At 43.2% G+C, this 5034-nt stretch overlaps 1 protein-coding gene across 2 annotated transcripts in view; it reads right to left on the bottom strand.

The window, feature by feature from the left end:
- LOC127944164 (calcitonin gene-related peptide type 1 receptor) overlaps positions 1 to 4754 on the bottom strand; it is a 22617-nt gene extending 17863 nt beyond the window's left edge. Inside the window, exon 1 of one of the 2 annotated variants that reach the window (XM_052539977.1) lies at positions 4595 to 4754. The gene's annotated coding sequence lies outside the window, so the exon portion shown is untranslated. The remainder of the gene's footprint in view (positions 1 to 4594) is intronic. The other variant, XM_052539978.1, reaches the window with a different exon arrangement.
- Between the last annotated feature and the right edge of the window lie 280 nt (positions 4755 to 5034).

Below are 5034 nucleotides of genomic sequence, written 5' to 3'. Positions count from 1 at the left end.
TTGGGTGGTTGCTGTGGTGTTGTCAGGGTGTTCTGAGTGGTTGGGTGGTTGCTGTGGTGTTGTCAGGGTGTTCTGAGTGGTTGGGTGGTTGCTGTGGTGTTGTCAGGGTGTTCTGAGTGGTTGGGTGGTTGGTAGTGTTTTGTCAGGGTGTTTTGAGTGGTTGGGTGGTTGCTGTGGTGTTGTCAGGGTGTTCTGATTGGTTGGGTGGTTGGTAGTGTTTTGTCAGGGTGTTCTGATTGGTTGGGTGGTTGCTGTGGTGTTGTCAGGGTGTTTTGAGTGGTTGGGTGGTTGGTAGTGTTTTGTCAGGGTGTTCTGATTGGTTGGGTGGTTGCTGTGGTGTTGTCAGGGTGTTTTGAGTGGTTGGGTGGTTGCTGTGGTGTTGTCAGGGTGTTCTGATTGGTTGGGTGGTTGATGTGGAGTTGTCAGGGTGTTCTGAGTGGTTGGGTGGTTGCTGTGGTGTTGTCAGGGTGTTCTGATTGGTTGGGTGGTTGCTGTGGTGTTGTCAGGGTGTTCTGAGTGGTTGGGTGGTTGATGTGGAGTTGTCAGGGTGTTCTGAGTGGTTGGGTGGTTGCTGTGGTGTTGTCAGGGTGTTCTGAGTGGTTGGGTGGTTGCTGTGGTGTTGTCAGGGTGTTCTGAGTGGTTGGGTGGTTGGTAGTGTTTTGTCAGGGTGTTCTGATTGGTTGGGTGGTTGCTGTGGTGTTGTCAGGGTGTTTTGAGTGGTTGGGTGGTTGGTAGTGTTTTGTCAGGGTGTTCTGATTGGTTGGGTGGTTGATGTGGAGTTGTCAGGGTGTTCTGAGTGGTTGGGTGGTTGCTGTGGTGTTGTCAGGGTGTTCTGATTGGTTGGGTGGTTGCTGTGGTGTTGTCAGGGTGTTCTGAGTGGTTGGGTGGTTGATGTGGAGTTGTCAGGGTGTTCTGAGTGGTTGGGTGGTTGCTGTGGTGTTGTCAGGGTGTTCTGAGTGGTTGGGTGGTTGCTGTGGTGTTGTCAGGGTGTTCTGAGTGGTTGGGTGGTTGGTAGTGTTTTGTCAGGGTGTTCTGATTGGTTGGGTGGTTGCTGTGGTGTTGTCAGGGTGTTTTGAGTGGTTGGTAGTGTTTTGTCAGGGTGTTCTGATTGGTTGGGTGGTTGCTGTGGTGTTGTCAGGGTGTTTTGAGTGGTTGGGTGGTTGCTGTGGTGTTGTCAGGGTGTTTTGAGTGGTTGGGTGGTTGGTAGTGTTTTGTCAGGGTGTTCTGATTGGTTGGGTGGTTGATGTGGAGTTGTCAGGGTGTTCTGAGTGGTTGGGTGGTTGCTGTGGTGTTGTCAGGGTGTTCTGATTGGTTGGGTGGTTGCTGTGGTGTTGTCAGGGTGTTCTGAGTGGTTGGGTGGTTGATGTGGAGTTGTCAGGGTGTTCTGAGTGGTTGGGTGGTTGCTGTGGTGTTGTCAGGGTGTTCTGAGTGGTTGGGTGGTTGCTGTGGTGTTGTCAGGGTGTTCTGAGTGGTTGGGTGGTTGGTAGTGTTTTGTCAGGGTGTTCTGATTGGTTGGGTGGTTGCTGTGGTGTTGTCAGGGTGTTTTGAGTGGTTGGGTGGTTGGTAGTGTTTTGTCAGGGTGTTCTGATTGGTTGGGTGGTTGCTGTGGTGTTGTCAGGGTGTTTTGAGTGGTTGGGTGGTTGCTGTGGTGTTGTCAGGGTGTTCTGATTGGTTGGGTGGTTGATGTGGTGTTGTCAGGGTGTTCTGAGTGGTTGGGTGGTTGCTGTGGTGTTGTCAGGGTGTTCTGAGTGGTTGGGTGGTTGCTGTGGTGTTGTCAGGGTGTTCTGATTGGTTGGGTGGTTGGTAGTGTTTTGTCAGGGTGTTCTGAGTGGTTGTGTGGTTGGTAGGGTGTTGTCAGGGTGTTCTGATTGGTTGGGTGGTTGCTGTGGTGTTGTCAGGGTGTTCTGAGTGGTTGTGTGGTTGGTAGAGTGTTGTCAGGGTGTTCTGATTGGTTGGGTGGTTGCTGTGGTGTTGTCAGGGTGTTCTGAGTGGTTGGGTGGTTGCTGTGGTGTTGTCAGGGTGTTCTGAGTGGTTGGGTGGTTGCTGTGGTGTTGTCAGGGTGTTCTGAGTGGTTGGGTGGTTGCTGTGGTGTTGTCAGGGTGTTCTGAGTGGTTGGGTGGTTGCTGTGGTGTTGTCAGGGTGTTCTGAGTGGTTGGGTGGTTGATGTGGTGTTGTCAGGGTGTTCTGATTGGTTGGGTGGTTGCTGTGGTGTTGTCAGGGTGTTCTGAGTGGTTGGGTGGTTGCTGTGGTGTTGTCAGGGTGTTCTGAGTGGTTGGGTGGTTGCTGTGGTGTTGTCAGGGTGTTCTGAGTGGTTGGGTGGTTGCTGTGGTGTTGTCAGGGTGTTCTGAGTGGTTGGGTGGTTGCTGTGGTGTTGTCAGGGTGTTCTGAGTGGTTGGGTGGTTGCTGTGGTGTTGTCAGGGTGTTCTGATTGGTTGGTCGTAGTGGTAGGAATCTTTTGAAATCTTGTGATTCTATTTCTATTTATTATTTGCATAGATTTGATTTTAGATTTAATTGTAAAGGCCTGTTCACACCAAGAAGTATAACTATAAACATAACAATAAAGATAAAGTTCTACAAATAATTCTCAATATTAATGAGTCCACGCCCCAGGTATAACGATAAAGGCACAGAGATATTATATCATTGGAATCACTTTCAGCTGATGAATGATAAAAACATTAACAGCCAATCAGAATCAATTCTGCCATAATGAGCAGACGAGCGTGCACTTGGAATAAGCAGACAATATCATCCGCTGGTGTGGACGCTATTATAGTTATCCATCTTTAAAGTTATCGCTCTTGGTTTGAACAGGCCTTTAACATTTTTGTAACTAAAATTAAAATGAAACATGCATGTCTTTGCATTTTTAAAATAAGATCAATTTGTGTGACCATTAAGTTAAGAGTCGTTCCACCCACTGGTGGAAGTTTGTTTGAAGTTAGAAAAATAAAATATGTGCCATCACATTGTCAATATTTAGTGATTTAGCCTCAGATACATTGGGTGCCATTATTAACTGGTAAAGCACATTCTGTCTAGTGTCTGGTTTGACTCTCCAGGATAGTGTTTGGTTGCTGGACAGTGATCCGTTGAACCAAATGAGAGACCTTGACCTGTTACAACTATGAAATCTCCCTATATGGAGATCAAGGAAGCACATCTGGAGCACTCAGAATACAGCATCGAAGCCAGACTGAGGAAGTGTTCCCAATCCTAGCAAGCTCCCTACATGAGCAGATGCACACTACCTCAAATCAGACCTCATTAGTGAAGATCAGACCTTGATCAGCATCAACACAAGCAAGACTAACAACTATAAAAATAAATATACAGTATACAAAAATACTGTGCACAACAGTCAATGATTAATTAAACTGCACCGTTTTTGTTTATATTAATTGATTATTTTAAAAAGCATTTTTGACTGAATTTGACTTATAATCATAATGCAAATGTTTTCGGTATGTATTAATATTAAATTGTTAATCACAGTTATAATATGTCATTCCAGTGCAATATAAGATAACTTTGCTAAGTGTTTGCGGACGAATGTGTAATATTTCCTTCAAATTTGGCCGAAACAAGCGTAATCGGAAACATGTCTATGATTCCTTAAAATGCATCCTATATAGCCTGCAGACTACGATTTGGAACAGAACCTCATTGTTAAGATAAAAAGGTACTTTATATTCTTATAACAACTATAAAAACACGTTGGTAACCACATTGCATTGGGTGAGGGTGAGCTGCATGTCTTTTTAGATTAAAGCCACAAAGAAAACTCACAGATTGAGTCGTCACAGGTTGTGAAAGCACATGGGCAGAACACAGACCCTATTAATACACCAAACAGCTGCCTGGCAGGGCAACATGTCACTGTGCAATACATGACACCGGTGACGCCTCTTTAGTGCCCTTGAAAGTGGACATGGCTGAGAGGTTCACTACAGACCCCTCAACACACACACATACACACACTGCCAAACTGATCACATAATATTAACAATAGTCCAATACCAGCAGAATATTAATAAGCCATTTAGGTCAGTTTGTTGGAGGTATTTGTCACAATATTCACTGTACTTCTGAAAGACTTAAAGAAGCTATTTAAAAAATAGTGAATTGTACAATTGTACATTAGCATTGTACTGATTGTACCATGGTAAAAAAAAAAAAAAAAAATACAACAACAAAAATAAAAATAATAAAATGGTACTTTTTTTGTGGAAACTTCGACTAACGAATGTAAAAAATAAATGTATTTTAATATAGTAAAAATAATTAAGATTGATCTTCCTCTATATTATATTAACAGCAATGCACCATAAGATCACCTTTACACTATAAAAGAACACTATATTTCAGTCTATATTAATAACCTCCATGTAAAAAACAGAATTCCGTTCTTACCAAATTCATTCAACACGTTATTAAATCATAATTCGTTTTTAAACACTGACAGGAACTTTCAGAGCTGATTTCAAAGTTACTGCGTTTATAAAACAACTCAATGAAAGACTCAGATCACGTATCTAAAAATAAATCGCTATAGTAAAAGAGAAATAATAAGAGGAGTGAAGTTTCCTACCGTTCTGCTGTGTTTGGTCCTCACGCGCGTCTGACGCTCCGCGGCGCGTCTCCGCCCCTCACACGCGCGTTTACAGCGCTAAATCAATCATATGTGCTAATTATTATATATTTACTTCATTGTCAGCTTCAGGTACTTCATTTATTATTGTTCAAGGAACTGTTTGAAACAAAAAAGGTTGTATTTCAGTGTCTCTGCAGGGGATTATAGAGCAACAGCGCCACCTGCTGTCGACACGCGGCTATTGATAGTGATGCTCCAGTCAAAAATCAGTAATAATTCAAACTTATAAAAATAAAATATATAAAATAATGGTTTCTATTTTAATATCGTTTAAAATATAATTTATTTCTGTGGAAAAAAAACACATAATAAAGCATTCTGATCCCAAACTCTGACCAGTGTGTGTGTGTGTGTGTGTGTAGTACTTACACAATAAA

The sequence above is a fragment of the Carassius gibelio genome, chromosome A23 (assembly GCF_023724105.1).
Source record: "Carassius gibelio isolate Cgi1373 ecotype wild population from Czech Republic chromosome A23, carGib1.2-hapl.c, whole genome shotgun sequence".
Classification (NCBI taxonomy): Eukaryota; Metazoa; Chordata; class Actinopteri; order Cypriniformes; family Cyprinidae; genus Carassius; species Carassius gibelio.
The sequence above is the reverse complement of the archived record's forward strand: the minus strand, read 5'-3'. Positions and strand labels throughout refer to the sequence as shown.